Source organism: Micromys minutus, assembly GCF_963924665.1.
Source record: "Micromys minutus genome assembly, chromosome: 18".
In the NCBI taxonomy this organism is placed as follows: Eukaryota; Metazoa; Chordata; class Mammalia; order Rodentia; family Muridae; genus Micromys; species Micromys minutus.
Window position 1 is genome coordinate 49,060,812 of NC_137953.1, and position 25,972 is coordinate 49,086,783.

The 25,972-nt window shown below is 44.3% G+C and overlaps 1 long non-coding RNA gene across 5 annotated transcripts in view; it reads right to left on the reverse strand.

The window, feature by feature from the left end:
* Positions 1-25,972, reverse strand: part of LOC308432471 — a 155,881-nt gene that overhangs the window by 105,670 nt on the left and 24,239 nt on the right. For 4 of the 5 annotated variants that reach the window (XR_013975407.1, XR_013975408.1, XR_013975409.1 and 1 more), the window contains exon 2: positions 16,795-16,854. The exons of the other annotated variant lie outside the window; for it this stretch is intronic. This is a non-coding gene — a long non-coding RNA (uncharacterized lncRNA). The remainder of the gene's footprint in view (positions 1-16,794; positions 16,855-25,972) is intronic. 5 annotated transcript variants of the gene reach the window in all.

Sequence of the window (25,972 nt, forward strand, 5' to 3'; positions counted from 1 at the left end):
TCATTATATGGAAAATCTCTTTTTGTTAGTGATTTCCTCTGAACGAGTATTAGTCATAACTGGTGGGAACATTCCTTTTGATAACATACATGTCTCCTATTAATAGACTCAATTCTCAAAGTCCAAATAACCATCTTAAAAGACCTGACTTAATATTTAACAACTAAGAATTTTATTTCATTTAAAAAAGTTGTGTTTTTGTCCCATCAGAGAATTCTGAATCCCTCAAAGGAGATCATAAATCAAAGCAGATGAAATTAAGTCTGGTTTGTTAGTGAGTGTTTGGGATAATACAAATAACCAACATGGTTAAAATAGTTAAGAGTATTTTATTGCTGGCTCATCCTGCAAAAGTACTTGAGACCCAAATCCTATCCCTGGGCCTACTTATAAGGGAAAGAAGACAGACAGGAAAATCACCAAAAACTCTCAAGGGCTAGACAGGTTAGAGTATGCCACCAGCAGAGAGGTGGCCCCTCAGAAAGGGGAGAGGCAAGATTGGACTGTCCAAAGCTGTTCGCTGCTTCTGTTCATAGACCATGGTATGCGAGTGCATACGCTCACACACATTGAAGAGTCTCGGTGTTTTGGAGACAGAACCCTGTCCATTCTCTAGTGTCTCCAGTTGCTGAGACACTGAATATCGACCAAGAAGATCTGAAGCAGTGAGAAGTTAGTTGGGATACACAGACAGACACTTGCCCTCAGCATCAATTGACGGGGAGTTTTAGGGTGACTTACATCTTTATTCATCTGGGCAATGTTTATAAAATAAGTTACCACAGCCTATCTTAATGGTTGATGACTGTCTACCAAGGTAGCAGCTAAGGGTACAGGCCTAGAGGTCAGAGACATGAGGTTTTAAGTTTCACTTTGACAGTTTTCTGTGAATTTGGGTGAATTATTTAACTCCTCCCAATGTGTAACATTTATTTCTTTGATTAGTAAGGATAAAAAGAGAGAATACAGGCCACAAATTTACCTGGGGCTCGGTGGGTAATCATTGGATTTCTCTCTCTCTCTCTCTCTCTCTCTCTCTCTCTCTCTCTCTCTCTCTCTCTCTCTCTCTTCTCTCCCTCCCTCCCTCCCCTCCCCTCCCTTCCTCTCCCTTCCTTTCCTTTCCTTTCTAAATCACTTTAGGCTAGAAACAGCAATCTTGTTACTACCCAGCCTATGGCTCCTTGCAATGTACTCCATAAATCTGTTTTGTTCCTAATAAAATAAAAACAGTTCTGAGGATGTACTCGGTCGGTAGAGTGCTTGCCTAGCTAGCATGCACAAACCCCCAGGCTCCATCTCCAGCGCAGTGGAAATTGGCATGATGGTACAGTCCCAACATTTGGGAGGAAGAAGAGGAGAACCAGAGGTTCAAGGTCATCCTCAGCTATATAGCACATTCAAGGACAGTCTGGATAGTCTGGGCTACATGAGAGATCCCCATCTCAACAAATAAAATCACCAATATTCTTTAGTCATGCTAAAACACAATATTCTGTCTACCAACCTGCACTACGAAAACCAGCCAAATAGGAGCCTCTCTAAACGAGGACAGGAAAAGCTACAATAAGAACACATTAAAAAGTTATTAAGGTGGGGACTTAGCTTATTCCTCTCCAGGTACAGGGAGTAAGTTGTTTGCTTTTTGACTTCATTGCCCAGAGGTGGTGACCTTCAGGGTAAGAAGGGCACTGCCAACAGCATGCAGGGAGAGAAAGAGGAGGCAGGCTGAAATGAGGGATCCTGAGCTGTGGGGGCGCTGATGGTCTGTCGGACCAGCCACTAAGACCACTGACCACTGAGGCTATAAACAGGGCCTTTTTAAACAGCTGGATTTGAAAGAACTAAAATACAGAAAATCCAAGATTTAGGAAAAAAACCATAAGCCAATTAGCAATGCATTTCATGTCAACATTTGGGTTAATTTTTTTCCATCATGTGTCTTAGCTACTTTTCTACTGTTGTGATGAGACACCATGACCGAGGTAACTAATAAAGGGAAATGTTTTGAGACTACAGCGTCAGAAGATTAGTTTACTCCATGGCCATCATGGTGGGGAACATAGCAGCCAGCAGGCAGCCATTGTGCTGGAGCACGATCCTGAAGCATCGTCATGAGGCAGAGAGGGCTAACTGGGAAACCCCACCCCCAGTGACACACCTCCTCCAAAAAGCCAATACCTCCTAATCCTTTTAAGCAGTTCACCAGCAGAGTATCAAGCATTCCCTACATGAGCCTGTGGGGACCATTCTCATTGAAACCACCCCATTGTGCATGCATCCATGCATGTGTGTATGTGTGTACATACATGTGCATTCATATGGGGGGCAGGGGACAATCTCAGCTCTTCAGGTACCAACATTCCCATTGCTTTTGAAACAGGGCCTCTCGCTGGGTTAGAGGTCACCAATTAGGACTGGTTAGGTAGCCAGCAAGCCCTAGTGATCTTCCTGTCTGTGTCCCCAACGCTAGAATTGGAAGCGCAGAGCATGCATGGTGCTTTCTTTATGGGGCTTCTGGGGATCGAACCCTGATCCCTGTATTTGGAAGGCAAACGCTTTACCGACTAAGCAACCTCCCCAGCTTGTATGCAAATATTTGTATAAAATATTTTTGTACGTATATTCAAGAACGTCTATACAACTGTGGACCCCATTTTTTAAATGAAGCATCGTTTGGGAAGCCTTCTTCTAGTTGTTAGCCAGTCTTCATAACCATCCTTTCAACAAGCTAATAATGTGTTAGTGAAGGAGGGCCAACTGATTCTATTTAACTGTCTCATATTGTTTGACATCTCAAACCTCTCCAAATCTATGACATTATAAACATCACATAAATATACACTTTCCGGTGACTTCTCCCATATCTGGACTATCTTCTTAGAACTGATTTTTTCTAAAATATAAAATGTTGAAGGACATGAGCATTTTATAGTTCTTCATATTTGATGCCAAATAGCTTTTAAATTGTTTACCAAGCCCAGTTCCAAGACTGGTGTGTCAGAACAGCAACCCTACTGCACTCTTGAAAGTGTGGATTATATTGGATTATTTCCAATATTTCATACATACATACATACATATATATATATATATATATATATATATATATATATATATAGTGTTTTATACACATACACACACACACACATATATATAACAACTTCAATTTGAAATTGTAATAATAAACTTTAAGTGTGTCAGCTTGTAGGCAAGTGAGGGAAGCAAAAGGGTTTTTCAAAAAGAGGTGGGAGGTACTTAACTGTGCATTCTGACACATACCTGTAGTCCTTGCTATAAGGGAAGGTGAGGCAGGAGGCTCACAAGTTCAAGGATAGCCTGGGCAACTTAGGGAGGCCTTGTCTCAGGATTTAAAAAGATTTTTAAAAGAAAGAAAGAAAGAAAAATAGAAGACTGGGTATATAGTTTAGTGGCAAAGTCCTTGACTTACATAGCCAAGATCCAGGGTTCAATCCCCCAAATTGCAAAAGAGGAGGAGGAGGGCAAGGAGGAGGAAAGGGAGGGGGAGAGGGAGGGGGAGGGGAGAAGGAGATGACTGAGAGCTCACAGGAGGAAAGCATAAGGTTCTGAGAACCGAGGAGAGATGATTTCAGGTAAAGTACAGCATTGGTGCCCTGAGCAGATGCTTGGTGCAGACCAGTCTTACCAAGACCCACATGAGGACAGGAAAGGGTCGGCTAGGACAGGAAAACTGAAAAAACACTGTAAAAACTGCTCTGAGCAGTGCGAGATGAGAAGGAGCTGCCAAGCTCAGGTAGGCGCCTTGAGCAGGTCAAAGCCAGAACTGGTTCGTGTTTTATATGGCTCTGCAACCCAGCCTATTAGAAACAGACTAACCACGTTCACCCCAACATCAGCATCTTCCCAAAGAAGCCTTTCTCTTCTGCAGCATCTCTGTCCTCCCTGACTTGCTCCTGCTCCCAGAACCTTCTACAACCTCACACAAGCAGCTGTCAGCACCTGCCAAAGTTCCGGGCGTTCCTTCCTGACTCGGTGTCATTCCTACACCTCCAACTCTACTTGAACAGTTTCCTAAGCCACTTCCCCATCTTTTCCCTCCCACCAGGCCACCTGGGGCTGCCAAGCCACTGTCCCCCACTGGTTAGTCCCTCTTAGAACATGTCTTAGTATTTATTTTATTGTAGTGATAAGACTCTGACCAAAACCAACTGGGGAGGAAAGGGTTTATTTTAGCTTGAAGCTCACAGCTCATCCCCCAGAGAAACCTGGAAGCAGGAAAGCAGAGCCCGTGGAGGACTCATGCGTACTGGTTTGCTCTCCATGGCTGCTCAGCTGGTTTCATATCCACTGCAGACCTATCTGCCTAGGGTGACACTATCCGCAACAGGCTGGGCCTCTCTATGTCAACCATTGATTGAGAAAACACCTCCACAGACTTGCCTAAAGGCCAATCTCATAGAAGCATTAGTAATTCAGGCTCTCTCTGTCCAAACAACTGTAGCTTCTGCCCAGCTGATCCCCCCACCCCACCCCTCACCCCCTACTCCCCCCCAAATCCAAACCAGGGCTGTTCTGCATCTCCACTGTCTCCGTGTTCTCCACCACCAGGAAGGTCCATATTTTTCCAAATGAAATCTGAGCCTTCCCACAATTCTAATCTATTGGTCAAAACTCGCTACCCTTTATTATCCAGAAGCACGCTGCCTTCCTGTCTAACAAGTTTCTCAAACCAGCTCTGCACTTTCCAATCATACACCTTTGCCTACTTTATCTCTCCTCCCTTGTACCTTCTGTTCTGAGCCATCCCAGCCCCGCCCCGCCCATGAAGCGGGGACCACCCCAAGCAGCTCCTCCTCAAAGCCATCGAGTGTCTGAGTGTCGCTGGCTAGAATCGAAACGACTTACCGCCTCCCTCCCTGATTCCTTTATTGCTCGCACGGCTGTCTGGTGCCACACTAAGCTGCAATTGTGCTTTCTTTCCTTCTCAATGACATTCTAACAGGAAGTAGGGTTCCTCTAGAAAAATTCCATGCTTTAGAATGCTGGGAGGAAGATGCTCCCCACAGGCAGACATTCTGCCCTGTTTCATATTTTGTATAAGTTGTGCCGTGGCTGTGGACAAGGCTTACACAGACTGGGAATGCCTCTCTTCCCAGCTACTACCAGCCCTGTACTTAAGTTCCTTTTTCCATTTATCTAGAAATTGGGGGGGGGCGCTGTTTTTTGTTTTGCTTTTGGCAATTGGGAACTCAGACTCATAGCCAATTTGTTGGTGGTGGAAGGGGGGCTCCAGTAAAAATCCTTAGAAAGATTTTTTTTTTTAATCTTTGTAGCTTTGGCGGGGCCTATTTCCAACCCCTTGAACACAGTAGGTGTCCAGCCAGTGTTGATAGATCTGGGATTCCTCGGGGTTTTGTTGCTAACTCAATAGAGCTGGAACCCAGGTCATGTGATTTCCAGACTCTGCACACCTTTCCCGACAGCCTTCTTTCTGACTTCCTGTTTGGTCCCTGCATCTGAGGGAGCTGTGGAATTGTAAGTCAGAATGACTAGGCAAAAAGAAAAAGAATTAAATGAACCAAAGGCTGGAATTTATTTTCCACGTTGAAATTACAGCCAATGTGAGCATCTGACTAAGGATTTGAACTGTATTAAAACATAAACAGTGAACAGCGACGGCCAGAACCTGCTCCCCGAAACGTGTTAGCTTCTTAGAGTTTGGGGTTTGAGTTGAGCTTTACAGCCATTGAATTGACTTGTTTCTTGGCACGAATCTGCAGTTCAAGGAAATAAAGAAATAAATATGTTTTGAGTTTCCCTTCTCTTTTTAATAGCTCCCTAAGACTATGACTTGGGGACTAGGCTCTGTGGCCAAGTCTTATTCCCAATTACATCCCCTGACTTCCAAACTAGGACAATGCAGCTGAAGGGCCAGTGTATGCTAGGCTGGGCTTTCTCTTTGAAACTGAAAATTAAATAAGTAAATTATACTCACAAAGCATGCCATATGCAAGAACGTGTAAAAATGAGAATTTAAAAACAAATGAAGTTGCAGCATTTAAAAACTGGTAACAGCTAGCTTTAATGAAGGCAACAGGAGACTTCGGAAGTGCACTGAGATGCCCCTGGGAAGAGGAAGCTTGACTGACAGGGCAGTTGTACTTCAGGGACTGGATGAAGGGGGTAGGCAGGGGGCGGGGTGGGCTGGGGGCTGCAGCAGGAATGGTCTGTGTATCCACTATAACCTAGAGGAGGAATCCTGGCCTTCCAAGGTGTTCATGAATTTAAATGAAAGCCACAGAGTTTCCTACAAGAGGTGGGGTGGGCAGGGGCATGGTTTCTCCTCACTTTCATACATCTCCAGAGAGCACCCCAGAAGCAACTGATAGGAAAGAAGGTGAAAGGAAGCTCAGAGGCCATTTCCTAACTACTCTCCTGGGTGGTCGACTCCAAGCTTTACAAATAGTTCGTATTTAAGAAACGTCCCTGTAATAATAATTCCTCAGTGTGCCCCTGCAGAACGGGACCATTTTTTTTTCATGCTTTCTAGAGAGACCATGGAAACAGTATTTTGCCATAGCAAAGCATCGTAGCTGCTTCGGTGGGACAGGCTTGCATTTCTGGACTGGGGGGTTGGGCGGGGAAGAGGGTCTGAAAGGAGTGAGAATTAAGGCTTGGAGATAGATTTGCACTTAAGCCTCAGCTGTGTGATCACAGGCAATTTACTTAAGCTCCCTAAGCCTCAACTTCCTCACCGATAATGGAGAGATGATAATGCCGTCCAGCTGATCAAATTACTGTGAGGAATAATCTAGAACAAGGGCTGCCCAATACAAATAGGGCATAAGCTACAACAAGAGCCATATGTATGATTTTAAATTTTCAAGTAGCTGATTTTAAAAAGTAGAAAGCAAAGGGGTGCAGTTAATTTTCACACTAGAGTTTACTTAGTATGTGCACGGCATTAAGGTATTTTGAACTCTTGAGTCTTTGAAGATGATCTCAGACTCCTGACCTCCCTGCCTCTACTCTCCAGGTACTGGGATCACAGGTGTTTGCTACTATGCTTGCTTTATGTGGTGCTGAGGAGTGGACCCAGGGCTTCATCTGCGCTAGGCAAGCACTCAAACAACTAAGCCTCCTTCCAGCCCTAGCCGGCATCTCTCCACTCTCCTCCCGTGCACGCTTCAAGCCCTTGAAGGCCAGATAAGACTGATCGAGAGTGGGCTAGGGAAAAGCCAGGAGGCATCTGACTTCATACTAAGCACGTAATGAACACACAAATAAACATTAATATTAGTCTCGGAACTCCGTAATCTCAGAGCTTATGTAGACTGTCCATGATGTCCTGGAAAATCCTTGAAAAGGCTGGCTGGTCAACTTTGAGCCCTCATTTACCTTAGCGGCAACTTTCTCCAGAACTATCTGCCCAGAGGTGGCACCACTCACAGTGGGCTGGGCCCTCCCATATCAATCACTGATCAAGAAAATGCCCCACAAGCACCAGCAATGTTCAGGGCACCAATGCACGAAGCCCTAAAAATGAGCCAACTTTCGGATGCTACCTCTTTACACAGCAGGTTGTTACTGGATATTTGGTCTCGTGTTTGTCACTTTACAAATAATGAAAGACTAAAGTGATATACGTTGATCAAAGTTAGCTCATTAAGGTAATGCCTGTAATTCCAGTTCTCAGGATGCAGAGGAAGGGAGACAAATGTTCAAAGCCACTTTGTCTGTATATCAAGTTCAAGGCCAACCTGGGCTACATAGTACAAAGCAAATACCACCCCCCAAAGCAAAATACAAGTTAAGCACAGAATCACAATACTAAGCAATTTTACTAAGTGTATATACTCTCAGAAGAATCACAAAATATGTAAACACACACACATACACACAAAACACACCCACCCACAAGGTATATACCACCTACTGGAATGTACCACAATATTATCCATTATTCATAATAAACAAAAAGTTGAGCGGCAAACCAGCTGAGAAGTGGGGAAGCCAAATGTGTCAGGCTCACACCACGGAACAGTATTCTGCTACAGAAAGCAATGAGGAATGAAGGTGTGCCACATCGTGAGTGGGTCTTGAAAAGTCTGCTAAGTGAAGCAGAGGTCAGACGGTGGGTCTCCAGCCACGTGGTATCTTCACGGTGCCCACTCACCGAGGCGGGTGTTCTGGGGTTTCTGTCTTGTGGTTTACATGTTATGGAATTGGATCCTGGCAGTGGTGGTACCACTATGTGAATAAACTAAAAAAACCAATGAATTGCTCAACCCAAAGGCTGACTTGCTGCTCACAGGAAGCAGAATCACACACTCATGTACTGCCAGGGCCCTAGAATAGACAACTATTTGTGAGACTTTAAAAATAGAAGTGATTACTCATGACCAAAACATTATTTGATAAGATATCATCTTGAACTACAGCATACTTCGTAGCAAACCTGTTCCGTTTCCCATAAATGAGAACTGGTTGAAAGTTTAGAATCAGGCATGACTATTAGCGAGTAGGCACAAGCCTAAAGACAAAGCACACAGAGAGCACGTATGAGACAAGGCAGAATTTCTTAACCGGGGCACCTGCTGCTCCTCTGTTCACAGCTCTGCGGTGGTTCTGCTACCCTGGGTGAATCAGCTCCACATGTCTGGGTACCTCCTTGCCGTATGATGGGGCAGCGGGATACAGTGCTGAGCCTAAGGCTCCAGAGGGAGACACACAGGTTACGCTCCAGATTTTACTAGTCTCAAGCTTTGTGATTTCTGGCAACTTCTCTCCCTCTACAATGCCTCAGTTTCCCATTACAAGGAGGACTTAAGTCGAGCACTCAGGAAGCAGAGGCAGATGGATTGCTAAGTTCAAGGCCAGCCTGGTCGACAGAGAGAGTTCTAGAACAACCAGGGCTACACAGAGAAATGGTCTCAAACACACACGGACATACACAGACACACACACACACAGACATACACACACTCAGACATACACAGACACACACACACAGACATACACACACACACACACACAGACATACACACACACACATACACACACACATATACATACACACACACACATACACATACACACACACAGACACACACACATACAGACATACACACACACACATACACATACACACACACAGACACACACACATACAGACATACACACACACACATACACATACACACACACAGACACACACACATACAGACATACACACACACACATACACACAAACACAGGAGGGCTCCTGGGAGGTGGTGGTGTATGGCATTAATCCCAGTACTCAGGAGTCAGAGGCAGTAGGAATTTTAAGTTTGAGGCCAGCTTGGCCTACAGAGAGAGTTCAAGGACAGCCGGGGCTACACAGAGAAAGCCTGTCAGGCGTGGGGGAGGTCTGGGCTTGTGAAGACTGGGATGGGGTCAAGTGCGATCCTCTCAGATGATTGCCTGGCATGAGAAGCACTTTCTCAGCGGTTTGTAAGGACAGTGAACACTTAAGCCCCACCTCCACACCCACACCAGGGAGAACTTCCTTTCCTCAGAACAACTTTCCAGTCCTTCCCTTGGTGTTTCCCCAACTGTGATTTGGTGACCCTGTCTTTCCTTCTTTCTGGTAGCACTTTCCAGAGTTCCCCGTGGCCACCCGCTCCTGGCCCCTGCCCCTGGCTATCAGCTCCTACTAGGAGACAAGTACTTGAGTGACCTCTTTTCCTTTTCATCAAAAGAACCCAGAATGGCACCTGGGCCGGGGAGGGGAACATAGGCCATGCTGTTTTCTGAATGGGCTGACCTAAAGGAGTGGGTTGGGAGAGCCAAACGGGAGAGAGGTGCTCCTTTCTCACTCGGTCTCTTTGAGCTGTTTGATAAGGGACCTCACGCCTACCACCTCTCTGTGATGATGAGAGCGTGTGAGGGGAGAGCTGGCCCTCACAGCAGGGACAGGCAAGGACTCTGCGAAAGGCCTGGTCAGAAACAGCACTCAGGCACAAGCTGAAGGCAGAATGTGTACAGGTCAACAGGAACTCATTTTTATTTTTTTCTGGTGCTGAAGGATGAAGCCATGGTCAGAGCCAGACTCAGTTAATGCTCTACTACTGAGCCACATCCCGGCCGGGACAAAAAATTTTAATAAGATCTTTCGTGTTGCGCAATACGTGTCGGGAACTTACGGGTACAGCGAGGTACTTTTCCATGGCACGAGGCCTGTCTCCAGGCACAGTAAACAGACCGTCTATGGAAGGATGGCGCTCGCTTGCACGACCTCAGTCCAGATAATCAGGTGGCCACAGGGCTTGGGAGTCCTTGGGCAGGACACAAAGGCGGCAGATAATGGCTTTTCTAATTCTCTCGTTTTCCACGGAGCCCTCTGGAGCCCTAATAAAGCCCCATAGACCAGCACACTAACTTCAAAGAGCTGCTGTATAAACTCGCCCTGCCTAGTCTGGGGCTGCTCACCTCGCATCTGCGCCCCCCACTTCTGTCCAGTGTTGTCCGGAGAAAAACAACTGGTGACTCACCAGCCCCTTGGGAAATGTGTCACCCCTTCCAGGAGTTTCGCATTAAGAAAAGAGGTCAATATGGAGGAACAGAAGGACTAATAATGACAAGGTGACGAGGACAGTAATAACCCTGCCGACGATGACGAAGACCCTGTAGGTGACAGTTACCGGCTATTTACTGTGGGCCACATATGCTGCTTACAACCAACACCATTATCTTACATGCTTGTAAGGCCAACCACCCTTTAGGGTAGATATCTGGGGTAGATGAGAAATGAAAAAAGAAATCTAAGGCTCAACGTGGCAAATAAAGAACTGAAAATATCTCTAAGATTCTTGATTTAAGTTGGGTCATAGCACTCTAATAAAACATTCTTAAAACCTTTGCACATGTGTGTGCATGTGTGTGTACACATATGTAAACTACAGAGATGGGGCCAAGACATGCAAGTAGAAGACAGAGGACAAACTCAAGTATTAGCCCTCACCTTTTACCTTATTTGTAAAAAGGCCTCCGCATTTGTCCATCTAACTGGCCAACAAGCTTCTGGTAATTCTCCTGTTGTTACCTTCCGTCTCACCATAGGAATGCTGGGAATACAGACATATGTGACCACATCCAGAATTGACAGGGGCTCGGGGGATTCAAATTCAGGTCCTCACACCTGTGTGGCCAGAGATTTTATTAACCTCCTGAGCCATCTCCCCAGTCCGAATGAATATTTAAGGAACTTTGGTTCTGTAGGGAGAGGGGAGAATCAATGAGAAGGCTTCCTGGGCAAGCCACAGATCCTCCCTGTGCTGAAGAGTTTTGTTTGAGCGCAGTGAGACAAAGCCATAGGCTTTACAACAGCCACAGGCAAAACTCAAGGCCTTCAGAGGCTGCGTATTTGGATTGCTGTAAACCCCAGTATTAGCAGCCCCATTTTTAATGCCTAGCATCTCCAAATAACACAAGTGTTCATTCACCTGGGTTTCCACTGTGGTTAGTGCTCCATTTTCTTTTACTTTTTTAAAGAAAAAAAATGACACCCTGGAATTTTGAAAGGAGACACCCTGAATTCCATTTCCCCAACGCTTATTTTCTCTGCAGTTTTGCTCGTTCTGAGAAGCTGCGGAGAAAGAACACCATGCTGAATCAGACTTGGGCTTTTGTCTCCAAGAGGCTGTCCGCCTTTAATAAAGTTACATAACTGCCCTTTGCCTTAGTTTTCCCAAGTATAAAATGGAGGGGAGAAGCCAGATGAACTTTAAAATCTCTACACTCCAACAGGAGGCGATTCTGTCTCTCAGCTACTTTTCTGGGCTTTCATAATCCTTGTAGGGAAATGTAGGTATCAAGTAATGTTGAGATGGGTCATTAACTCCTTATACTACATCTGGGAAAAACATTTCATATGCAGGAGTCTGTAATGGAAAGGTTGTAATTAAAAACTTTAGAAATCTCCCAATTAGCTACCAAAGTCACCAAAAGCTATACAAATTGATACCTTACTACTTGCATGGCAGTTACATATACAAGTAAAGTATTAAACATTTGAAGCATTAATTATAAGTAATATATTAAATTTGATATGGTTCTTCTAATCTTTGTTGAACCATAGTTCACAATGTAAACATGAGACTGTTCCATCAGTGGGAATTTTCCAGACCGGATTTATTATTCTGTTGAGGTCTCTCTATAAGAAAAGGGACAGCCAATGGAGGGCAGTGGTGGTTCTAGCTAGTGTATCAGATGAGCAGAGACAGGTCATGGCACAAGTTTAAAAATTATCTACGAATATGAATGGCAAGTCCTTTCTGCCACACATCACGTAACCTGGTCTGATCTTTCTGAAGAGCCCTTCAGAAACAATACTCATAGGAGCTTAAAAGTGTTCCTCCCATTGCATTAGGTCACTACCCTTAAAGAAGTATGCACTAAGGCCATAGACTGGGCTGGAGATGTAGCTCAGTTGGTAGAATGCTTGCCTAGCATGCACAAAGCCTTGGATTCAATCGTTAGCATTGCATAAACCAAGTATGATAGCACACATCTATAATCTGAGGACTTCAGAAGTGGAGGCAGGAGGAACAGAAATTTGAAGTTATTACTGGCTGCACAGATACTAGCCTGGAATACATAAGATGCTGTCCATGATGTTGCTGGTGGTGGTGGTGGTGGTGATGATCATATTAATTTGAGGCAGCGTTACATACAACTTTAAAGAATTATCGTTGGATGTAAAGGCACATGTCTTTAATTCCAGGACTTGGGAGCCAGAGACGGAGAAAGAGGGATCTCTGTGTTGCAGTAATATCAAAAAGTGGTTTAACCTTCTGGCACTGTGGGTATCTCTATTTTAGCACTCTTCTGGCCATATTGCTTCTGTCCTGGGTGGATACAACTGCCCTGGTGTGTTCCTTTCCTCTACCACCTGGTACAAACATGACTCATATCCATTAACTTATCAAACAGATTTATATGTTAAATTCTCATTCCACAATCCCTCTACACAATAAGCTTACAACCAGCAGACAATGATATAAACTGCCCACTCAGAAAAGATAAATTAGACCCATATAAACCCTTAGACATAATCATAAGAATCTCATCAAGCTAGAGATGCACCAAGAGAAACATACATGTCGACTTCCATGTTGCCTCCAGAATCTCTGCCTCCCTCCTCCTCTTCCGCTCCTCCAGCTTCTTTCCCTGCCTACCTCTCCACTGTCCAATCATGTATCTCCTTAACAAAAACCTACATCTCTGTTAGTTAAAGGTCAGTCTCGTCCACATAAGTTCCAAGACACCCAGAATGACACAGTGAGACATTGTCTCAAAAAGGATCAGAATCCAAGCCTGGATTGATGGCTCAGTTGTGAAAGTGTTTGCCTTGCAAGCATGAGAACCTGAGTTTGGATCCCCAGCAACCACGTCGTCAAAAACAGTATAGTAGTGAGTGCCTATAATTGCAGCACTGAGGGACTGGGGACAGAGCATACCTGCCAGTTACTGATCAGCCAGTTTCAACAAGTCAGAGAGCTTCAGATTCAATAAGACACCCTGTCTTAGGAAGAAAAGTGGAGGGCCAGGGAGTGGTAGTGCACACCTTTAATCCCAGAACTGGGGAGGCAGAGTCAGGAGAATCTCTATAAATTTGAGGCCAGCCTGGACAACAAAGAGAGTTCTGGAACAGACAAGGCTGGCTACCCAGACTAACCTTATTTTGGTAACCACTCCCCCTTAAAAGAGTAAGGTAAAGGCTGGAGAGATGGCTCAGCACATATAAACATTTGCTGCTCTTGCAGAGGAGAGTTTGGTTTCCTGGACAGCACCCATGTTGTGTGGTTTACTGCTGCCTATAACTCCAACCCCAGGGGATCTGACAACCCTCTTTCTGTCTCCATGGAAACCTGCACATGTGTATACACATACATATATATGTAAATTTTAAAAAGTAAGGAAAACACTTGACATAAACCTCTACCTCCACATGTACAGACACATGAACATATACACTACACTGAGAAAGAATCAGAAGTTGTCTAAATCACCAAATAAAATAGTTAAGTGATTGATGTTAAACATATACTAAATATGGGTATATATAGATATATTTACAGTGTCTGTACTTAATAAATATGCAGGCTCTTTTCTAGATCACAACCAGACCACAAAGTGCTTGCTGCTGCCGGCTTAGCACCTGGGTCTTGTCAATGAACAGAAGAGCTGTGATGTTGTCTCACAGATAAATGCATCATCACCGTATCTCAGCAGCATCAGTTCATATCAGGGATGTGAAATTTCACACACACGGGGCGGGGGAGAAAGAGGAAGAGGGAGAATGGGAGAAATGGGATGTACTGACCAACAGTAGCTGTCTACCAATGGAAGGTCCAAGAATCCCTAATAGTTGTTCGGCCCCTATGGCTGAATGCCGCAGCTGGTCATCAGTATACACCAGGATCCCAAAAGAAGTAGGCTCTATGCCAGTGAAGGAACGGACTTGCCCGTGAGAGCGAGCCAGCAGAGAGCAAGCTTCACTGGTCTGTGCTTTTATATAGGTGCCAGCAGTAAGCGTGGCCTGATTAAAGGTTGATCTTCCCACTTCAGAAGATCTAGTTTAAAAGTGAGTTTTCCTACTTCAAATGACTTAAGAGAAAAAATGTCTCCCAGGTGAACACAGCTCCTTGGTTAATTCGGGATGCTGTCAGGTCGACAACCTAGAATAGTTATCATAGCCCTTCCTAGCAAGAATCGTGTCTCAAGGAAAAGCAAGCAGGACAGAACTCAAATACTCATCTCTAGCAGCAGGGTCCACTTATGTCTCTGTCACATTACCCACAATAGCGACATTAACAACTGCAGCAACATTAGATGGCCAAGCACCAGAGGACTGTCTTTGTAGCTAGTCAGTTTAGCATAAAGTCAGTCAGAATAGATCATCAAATAAATGTTGTTGTTCTGAGATATGATCTCATTGTGCTGTTGAAGTTGATCTCCAACTCCAGATCTCAAAGTAATCTCCTACCTCAGCTTTCTGAGTAGCTATAGATGTGTGCCTCCATGTCTGGCATCCCTCTGTTGTCTTCCTTATAATGCACCCTAGAAGTTATTCTATAGTGGGTATATCTAAAGATCTCCAGTTCCATATACAGCTTCAGTGGACACTATTGTGTGGATATACCTCAGCCCGCTCAGCTATTCTTTCTAGTTCCCTCCCCATCCTCTTTCACCCTCTCTTTCTGTGGTGTGTGTGTGTGTGTGTGTGTGGTGTGGTGTGTATCTGTGTGCAGTGTATGTGTATATGTGTGTGGTGTATGTGTGTGGGGTGTGTGTATGTGGTGTATGTGTATGGGGGTGTGTGTGTGTATGTGTGTGTATGTGGTGTGTATCTGTGTATGTGGTATGTATCTGTGTGTGAAGTGTGTGTCTATGTGTGTTTGGTGTATGTGTGTGAAGCGTATGTGTGTGTGTGTGTATGTGTTTGCTCACACACAAGCACACTCCCTTATGTAAATACAGTAGGCCCAGGGTTCTTTGCCAAGCACCACACTCACATCAATAAAGCCAAAGAAATATATATGAACCTGTCCCAACCTGTGTGCCTTCTTTGTGTCTTGATTCAAGTTCAAATGTTACCAAAATAACCGGCAATTGGAACAATGAGTATTGCATACTTTTAAAGAACTACTTGCTTAAGTTCAATAATGATTATGTTTTATAAAGTCTCTACCTTTTACAGATCTGTACTGAATTATTTATAAATAAAATGACACAACACATGGAGTTAGCTTCAAAATAACAGGAATGGGGCTGGGAATTCATGTCAGAGTCAGAATGTTTGCCAGGCATGACTGAGGCCTTGGTTTTGATTCCCGGCACCACAGATACAAAAATAGCCAGGAGAGTCTGGAGATTTTGGTATGCTAGCCATGGGCTAACCAGCATCGTGGTTCATTATGCTCTCTACCAACGTTGATTTATGTTCTTAAATTTTCTATAATAAAGTGTGAGCACACATATATAGTGAGCACTGTGGAATGTGTGTGTGTGTGTGATATGTGTGTATGAGTCCATTTGAGTGTCTGTATTAAAGTGAAAAACAAGCAGAGAATGGTGGCTCACACCTGTGATTATATTACTCAGGAGTCTGAGGCAGGAGGATTGCAGTGAGATCTAGGCTACAGAGTGATACACACACATACACACACACACACACACACACACACATTTTTAAGGAAATGATAAAGAAATGTTAATGATGACAAAGCGTGTGTCATAAAATTGAGAGATTTGGTGCTCATATTTCCTTGTCTTTCTTTCAACTGTATATTTTTAACTATGTCTTGCTGTGCATTTTTCTTTGGTTTTCTCCCTGTGGTGTTGGAGTTGGACTTAGAAACCTCATGTAGGCTGAGCACACGTTCTACTACTCACTGCGCCAACCCTCAGCTCTTCACGTACTTCTGACAATCATTAAACTTTTATATTAAAAGATGGATGTTTTCATTAACAATATGACCACATAGTTCCACTAGAGTTCACTTCTGATGAAATGGTTACAGTACCTGTACTCTTTATATATGAGGGAGCACGGTGAGTCCTGCAGTATCTAATTGTATTTGGTTTTCAGTGGGTGCAGATGACCATTTATGAAAATACAGTTCTAGCATAAAGTTTAGGGTTAGTGGCCCTGTCGTTTGCTGTAATGGGATCATCTCAGAGTACGGTCTGAGTGTAAACAGTTAGCTGGGTTGTTTTTTTTCCTCCTTCTTATATAACATAAAAACAACAGATCCATTTGGCACCTACCTTTCTCCTCCAAAGTCACCTCTGCACTGGAATCCTGCTCCTCAGATTTCAGTCGGATATCTTACAGACAAGGAAAGGTTTCTTAGCAAAAGTTCATGCATTTGACTACCACGCTGGCTTCTGGCTGCCTGGGAGAGCCCTCCCTTCAGACCTCACGGGGAAGCCTCTCTCCTGTCAACCATCCGATACCCAGTGAGGGCAAGCTGTTATCACACTGAATCACATTAAGAAACACAGGCAAGAACAGGAGAAGCGATGAAATCAGAGGCCGTTAATGGTATTTTTAGTGTATTGGTAGTCCACAGAGGACCACACTGTTAGTCGTTTCATAAGGCCATTAAAATCAGTCCTCTAAGATCAATAAAAAAATGTAAAACCAGATAGCTTTATAAAAACAAACATGTTTTATAATTATAAATATGAGTATATCTTCTAAACATTTTATACTTAGACAACTGGGCAGCTATTTCGAAATTATTTAGAAGTAGACATCTTATTCACCTAATTTTTCTTCTGCTTTTTGCTCATCATTTTCTCTTGAATAAAGCGTTATGAAATGTGTAGGAAGCGTATGGACAGATGATTACTGAAGAATAGTGTTTGCAGAGGCCCTGAGAACAGTCAGTCCTGAGAGTGAAACTTTCTGTCTAACAAGTATCTAGAGGCATTTGGATAATGCTGACCGGCGTTCACTTGTCTGTCTGGGCTCCTCTGCCTTCTTGCTACACTTAGATCTATGCTCCAAGCTTTCTTTGCTAGGCATTTTCGCAGTAATCCCGACCACAATAAGCACAATAACCTTGTGAAATCATCGTTTTAGAAAACAGTTAGGCTCGGCCATGAAGAGAATGTATTGATCTTGTAGATGACCAGAGTTCAGTTCCCAGCATCGTATCAGGTGGCTCACAACCACTGTCATTCTAGCTCAAAGGGGTTCACCTCCGTCTTCTGGCCAACTCAGGTGACTGTATTAACCCGCACGGATCCATGCATAGACATGAGATTAAAAATAAAATTAAATATTTTTTTAAAAATCAGAAAATAGGCTAAGGGTCTGGAGATACAGTTCAGAGATGAAATCCTTACCTATTATACAAAAGGTCTTGAGTTCAATCCCAGCATCACAAACAATCAAAAAAAAAAAAAAAATCCGGATTAAATTGCTTGTTCAAGATCACATAATAATCTAGTTATTCCAAGTTATAAACAATGGCAAATGGTAATGTCTGCCACTGTCCAGAGTGTCTAGTACCTCGCCTTGAGCTGGACAGTACATCGCATCAACTGTGTGGCTCATGTCTACCTTGAGCTCCTCTACCCCTGCGAAGGTACAAAATGTTGACATTGACCAGAGAGGAGATCTAGCCAGGTAAGGCGGAGTCTCCCTCTGCAAACAGACCCCGGAATCAGGCATCACCGAGGAGAAAGGAAACAGCTGCTCCCTTTCCGCCTGATTGTTAATAAAATAGACAACATTTTTGATTTGGTGACAAACTAGAAGTCAAGCAAAGAAAGTTGAATCTTGACATCTTTCCAGCATGGGTCACTTGTTCCAACCCAGTGGGCTCAACATTTGGAGTTAGAAACCTCAACTTTAGCAAATTATAGGTTTGAAATACTAGAAGTTTTAATTAGACACACATCCCAAATGCCAGGAGAGCCCACTCTGGTCGTTTACTCTTGGCTTTATGAAAAACGATTTGTTTGGAATGTGGTCTCGTTAGAGCAATTTACCTTCAGTTTAAAGAATAGAACATGCAAGAAAATAGTTTTCCAAGTTTTACTGACTGAGTGATAAAATGAAAAATAAAATATTTATAAGAACATGGATCCTTGGTAATTAAAAATAATAATTCCTTTAGATGCTAAACTTTACATCCAATGAGACTTTTATGACTACTTTCACAAACAGATCCCTGTTCTTGCTACTAATGTTACAGTGGCATCCTCAGAAGTGTGTGCTGTGCATCACATAGCTGAGCATTGCTATAAGGTTACACGGGAGTTCTAACAGGAGGATTTATGCAGACACAAACACAGGTTAAGTAACACCTAAAAAGCAGACTTAAATGGAAGGGTATTAAAAAGAAACAGAAGCAACCAAAACAAAGCAGGAGGAAACTCATTCACCAGCAGCGGAACAAACGTTTCCAGGGACTGGAAGTCAAGAAGACAGATATCCACAGAAGGCCAAACACCCGTTTGAATCTACTAGGTCCCTGCACTGGATGATGGGAACCAAAAGCACTGGAGGCAATCAGACCCCAAGCCCCACCCACCGGGAAGGGAAGAATACATTGACCTTTTGCAGCTCCACCACCGACCGCAGAAATCCCAGCCTGCAGCCCATTTCAAAATTACCAAATCTCCAAAAATTACAGGAGATGGGTAGCTTACCAACACAATCGCTTTGATCAAATAAGTCAAACATGCATCAGCATAAATGGTAATTATAAATGAAGGGTCAGCCATTTCATTCAGTCAATAACCCCATTCTCAGTCAGATTTGCCACAGCTTCAGCCCGACTCAATTAGGAGGCACAAGGATATTGGATTGAACTATTTTCCAGTGTAAGAAGGCTTGAACAATTTAAGCAATTAAGTGTTCTATTCCTCCTCTGCTAATTTGCAAAGTATTCAATGTAACTAGCTTTATATGTAAAACTTTACATTTTATTCTCTTCTTTCTAGAAAAGAATTTAAATTGTATCTCAAAGGGCTTCAAGGGAAAGGTTGGTGACCAGTTGCTAGGAGATGCAAGCCATATTCCATGCTACCTAGATTCCAGTCCCACAGACAAGCTGGTTTTCACTGTCCTTAAAAGCCTGGAACACCTAAAGTACAGAAAGTCTAAACCAGTGGTTCTCAATCTGGGTCTTGACCTCTCTGGAAAATTTAATGACCCATTCATGGGGGTAAACGATAAGATATCCTACATATTAGATATTTACATTATAATTCACAGCAGTTACCAAATTACACTTACATAGTAGCAATGAAAATTATTTTATGATTGGGGGTCACCACAACTTGAAAAACCATATTAAAGGATTGCAGAATGAGAAAGGTTGAGAACCAATGGTCTAAACCATGTTGATGACTGTGTTAAAGCACATGATAGATTTCACCATGAGGCTCCCCAAACACCCTGGATAAAAGATCTATATAACCCCTTTTGTATGTATGGGCCCAATTTTTTCTCATTTGGATGCAACATCTGCCAAGAAATAAGGTTATGTAAAGGAAAGCAACTTGAACTGAGTCCAGTTGTGTGGGTTCCTGGTAGTGGTGGTGGTAGTGGTGTGTGTGTGTTAGAGAAGATAACTCAGTGCAGCATGTCTGCTACTGCCCATTGCACAGGTATGAACCCCAGTTTTCCACCTTGGAGTTATATTACTCTGGGTAAGTTATCTCAAGTTCCTGCCTCAGTCTTCTCCCTTGTTAAATGGCAATGCTGTCAAGAACACACAAGCACACCACCTCTGCTCTGCCACTACCCACAAAGCACCTGTCACATTGTGCCATGAGCATCTACTTACCTGTCCATCTCTCCACCACCCTCACCCCATACTAACAGCTTACCCCCAAGCCACCTTTATATCCCCAATGCACTAGATGCCCTGGCCCAGAATAGATACTCAGCAAATACTTGCTTATATGGCTATTCTCAAGATAACTGAACAAAAATCCTTTTACTAGGGATCATCACCTCTGTCTCTTGCCATTGCAGAACCACCCAGAAAGTCCTTGTTTCCCTCCTTGTAGAACATTCTACAGTGCCATTTCAGATGCTTCAAAAGTCTATGTGGTTTCTTTCTTCTTTTCTGAAACCTCTAGTTGTCAATTTGATGGCTAAGCGAATATAATTTCTGATCAATCCCAAGGCGTTGCTTATATCTAGTCACTGGCACTCAATATGACATTTAGATTACACAGAAAAAAATTAATTTTTTCGTAACGCTCAGAATTTAGAAGATGACTATCTGTACAGCTTGTTACACACACACACACACACACACGCATACACACACACACACACACACACACACACACACACACACACACATTCATCATGACCTTGGATTCTTTCGGTATTTCTAAATAAGAATGTTTACCCGGGACTTTACTATTCTTTTGTTTTCTTCGTAGATGACCTTCTGTCTCTCAGTATCACTGTCTGAGCCCAGAATTCATAAAGCAGAGTAAATGTGGTCTGCTCCCCAGTGAGCACTAGAAAGCCAGCTCCACTCTCCAATGTTCTATTGCTATTAATACAGGAGATTGATTGTTTTTCCTGAAGGGGCATCATAGAGTGTTGACTCACCACCACAATCAACAGGAGGCTCTCAATCTTCCTGACGTGTGTGTTGCGAGTCATCTTGCGCCCACTCTGTACCTGTATAACTGGATTCAGAGATCTTTGAGGACTTGATATTTGTACCCATTAACTGCATATTGCCGGATGATTCACTACTGCATCCCAGCAGCACTAGGGGACCCTGACTGCATCCATTAAGTTACTAACCCTCTACTTATGTGTCATCTGGAAATGTGCTTAGCATGCCATCAACGTTATCATCTTAGTCATCAATAAAAATGTCAAGATGGGTGGGACAGAGACATATACTAGACCTGTATTGGATCCCCAGAGACCCAGGCACATTTCAGCACCTTAATAACAGAACAAAAAAGTCCCAAAGAACCTTTAAAGACATCATTTAATCAACAAGTTTTTGGGTGAGTGTCTTTCCTATACTGGTTCAAGTACTGAGCATGTAACTAGGGGCCTAATGTGACCAGTTGCTTCATAGACCTACCAGTGTGAAGCAAACAAGCTCTCCACGCCCCTGAGGTATACAGTCTAGAAGGCTGGCATGGCGGTTAATCTCCAGTCACCTTGGCTGGATTTAGTATCACCATGGAAACAGACTTCTGGGGTACATCTTATGACTGTGTTTCCAGAGATGTTAACTGAACATGTAAGATGTCCTCTGAGTTCAGACGGGAACGTTCCATGGGAGGGATGCTGACCTGAATGCAAAGGAGGAGTAGCTGACCAGCGGCCTTCGTCTCTCAGGTAACTGGAAACATAATGTAACCAGTTGTTTCACAGTCCTACTACTGGGCTGGGCCCCTTCTTTCCTCCTGTGGCTTTCGTCAGGTATTTTGTCACAGCAAGTAAGGGGCTGGGGAAGCTTGAAATTGGGAATGGAAGAGGGTCTGTATGTGCAGATGCCTGGTGCACGGCTGTCTTTGACAACATTACTCCTGTCCTGAATTCTTGGCACACATTTGACCCAAGAGCTGCCCCACATGAGCAGCAAGTCTTTCTGATTCCTCAAAATTCTTTTTCACTCTAAAGAATCATATTTTTTTTAAAGCCAGTACAGTGAAGATGAAGAATTTAATTTGTCTTGAAACAGAAAAGGAAAACTGGCCTCCTCAGAAAGGCTCTGTCTTCTTTGTACTCATAGACTTTGCAAACAGTGTAAGAACAAGCCAAGTCACCGGGAGGCCAGACACACCTGCTGGTATGGACTTCTGAGAGAATCTTCAGTTTTGCTCATCACATGGAGTGAATGGCAAACACAGTAATAGAGAAAAGCTTTGAGGCAACAACTCACCTTATCCTGACCCCCGCGTTTTCATCATGGAGCCAGTCATGGGTTTAATCACTTACAGAGAATCAAGGGATAGATGTTTGGGTGACTCCAGAAAATGACTCAGAGTCTGGACAATGAGCTTTGGAAAAGAAGCCCACAGGGGACACCTTGGAAGTACCTTCTGACGTTAATGGGATTTCGTATATTTTCGCTTAGTAAAATGCTAATGTACTCTTTTGATGGGAACTTTTGTCATATAATCTCACAATAATACCCATGATATTTCTTTTTCAGCCTCTTCTTTCTCATTCTCATTCTCTCTCTCTCTCTCTCTCTCTCTCTCTCTCTCTCTCTCTCTGTGTGTGTGTGTGTGTGTGTGTGTGTGTGTGTGTACACACACGCATGCGCGCATGTGTGCGTGCATGTATGTACATGTCCCTGCCTGTCTTTGTGTATTTGTGGTAGGTGCACATGTACATGTGTGTGGAGACCAGAGGTTGACATCAAGTTTCTTCCCTAATTTCTGTCATCATCATTGTCATCTAAGTTGTTCACCATCCTGGAGGTGCTGTCAAACACCAGGGAGCCAATCGCCTCTGCCTCCCCACTGGTGGTGGATCACAGGAGCCCACTGCTGCCCTAGCTTTCCATATGGGTGCGGGAATAAAAGTGGGGTCCTCAAGATGGCAGAGCAAGTGCTTTCCTAACTCAGCCATCTCCCCAGCCCACTTCTGCTATTTACAGTCATTCACCCATTCATTCATTCATTCATTCATCCATTCATTCGTGACCAAGCATTTTGTACCAAATACTTTCTTTGGTGCTAAGAATATAAAGGTAGCTATGTTAAGCCTGTTCTCTCAGCACAGGACAAGATGAAAACAGTAAAGGAGGAGGTGGTCATAGGACTTTATGAAGATAAAAGGAGAGGAAGTGGACAGTTGGTGGTGTCTACATAGGTACAAGATGTGCAGGACTTAGACCTGCCCACCGAGGTGTCAAGTCTGTTTCCAGTAGTAGACACAGCACATGCACCCTGGGAAGTCACAATAATGACTGTAGGTTGAATGTCTGCATCCCAAAGTTGTTCCATGTAGCTAAGGAAGAGAGAGCATCAGCCAGGTCAGTCAGAGGTGAGGCTGGCAGAGCAAAGAGGCCCAAATAAAACAGCAGCTACACAGCACATTCTAGGAGAAACAGAAGCTACTGAAAGTGTGGCCTTTAGTGAAGCCTGATGCCAAGACTGGGGTTTGGGGATATATGCAGGGTGGATTAGATGTCGTCCATTAACACAACAAAACATATGAAGATAAGATGGAGAAGCTGCAGAGGAGGCAGAGACACATTTAAGCCTTAGCCATGTTTGTGATGTCTGGGGACATCCACAGAGCCAAGGTAGACAGCTAGATCTAGAAGCTGAATAAAATAGGTTTAGAAATTGTTAACACAACTTTGCTGGTTAATTTTTGTAACTTGAGAAAACACCCAGATAGACTCCAGCAAAGAGAACCTCAACTGAAGAATTGCTTCCATCAAATTGGCACTTGGGTACCTTTTCAGGTTCCTTGATTGCTAATTGATGTAGCAGGGTCCAGCCCACTATGGGCAGTGATATTCTCAGGCAGATGGGCCTAGAATTTCCACGAGAGGCAGCTCAGTAAGCCAGAGGAAGCAACCCAGAAAGCAGTGTTTCTCTGTGGTCTCTTCTTCAGTTCTTGCCCATTCCTGCCTTGGCTTCCTCTGATGGTGAACTGTGATTTGTAAGGTAAACCCTTCCCTCGCCACGTTGCCCCTCTGTTTTATCACAGAGCAAACTCACAGAGAAGCAATCTGAAACAGCACAGAAGTGGATCCAGAGTGGTGTGTGAGAGTCTGGGAGGGTGTGTGAAGAGAATAAAAAGGATCCATTGAAGACCCTAGAGGAATACTAACGCCAGGGCAGAGAAAGGCTCCCCTAAAACAGTATGAAGGTGCACCCATAGAGTCAGGGTGAGAAATGTCTCGGGTAACACACAGTAAGCAATAGGCTGGGGTCAACGAAGGAAAACACTGTTTAGACTGAGGAGCCCACAGATGCACCGGGGACTCATGACCAGCTGGGTGTCAGCTCCCCATGAGCTGAGATGTAAAAAGAACCAATGTACGCAGCCAACCATTTCAAACAGTTTGCTTTGAGGGTGGAAGAAGGCATAGAGCACTCGTAGACTTCCTCCTTACAAGTGGGGAAACAACCCATCCTTTTAAAGGGATGCCTCCCTCCTTGACCACAGTGCAGTTGACTGACAGCAAGGCTTTGGAGAGACACATCTAGAGTGTCAAAAAGTAGTTTACCAACCAGTGCTGGACTTGGCTAGAGCTTAAACCAAACTCGCCTTGTATCTTCCCCTCTGGGGCTCAAAGGTCCACACAGCCTTGCTGGACCAAGGCCCACTGTGATGGCTGAAGGCACATCTGAGTTCCTGAGCAGCCTGTCACTGCAAGGAGCTCCTCGGGGACAGAGCCACTTCTGACACTCCTCTTCTACATGCCTCACATCCTGGGAGCAGAGGGAGAGGAAAGGTTTGGTCACCTTGGAATCTGGAACAGGCAGCTGGCCCCACAGCTGGCCAGGCAGCTGTGCAAGTGGGGAGCCTCGTTGAAAGCAAACTCCAGAAACCAGGAAACAGGGGTCAGATGGAAGACAGATGACCACAACAGCGAGCAGTACTGAAGGTTGGTCCTGGGGAGTGAAGGTGAGCCAAGTCCGAAAGGAGGGTTTGGCAACGGGAACGGGGTAGGAAGCATTGCAAGAGGAGGAACCAATGAAGCATAGATTCTCTCTCTCTCTCTATCACACACACACACACACACACACACACACACACACACACTGAAGCCAGGAACACCGTGCTACACAGACACGTACTTCTCCACCAGCTCAGTTACTCTGCATCTTCCCTGGTTGTCTTCTTAGGCTTCCATGATATGAGGTCTCTCTTCTATTTCCACCTTAGTGTGGGCTCCCAGAACTCAGGCCAGCAGGCTTGCACAGCAGGTGCCTTTACTCACCAGCCCACCTCGACAATATGAAGCAAAGTCTCTGGCATTCACAACCCACAAGGAGGATTTGCATACCCCTTCTCCTGCCACCTGAGTTCGGAAACACGGGGAGGCTGTGGCCGGAAACTGCTCTCCCATGCGCATAGGCACCAGTGCTAACTAGCCAGAGACCACCACACGGAGCAGCTAGTCTCCCCAAATTCCCAACGGGGAAACAGGGCTCAATGGTTCACTGAGGCCCACAGTCCACAAGAAAAGTAGCTGGATGCCTTCACTAGTGGGAATGTTATTTCCAGAGCGTATGCCTTCCAGGCAATCTTGGGCTCTCTGACATACACGGGAGGCCGGAACCAAAGGGCCAGCCTGTCCTCGGTTCCTGGTGAGAGTGCAGACAAAAAGACAAGCAGCAGACAGAGTGTGCGCCCAGCAGTCAGCGCACAGACAGCCTGTGTTGCTCAGTCACAGCTCGAGATTTTTCTTTCATCTCATTTCATTTACCTGCGGGCTATTGCTTAACGCAGAGTTTCCATCTAATT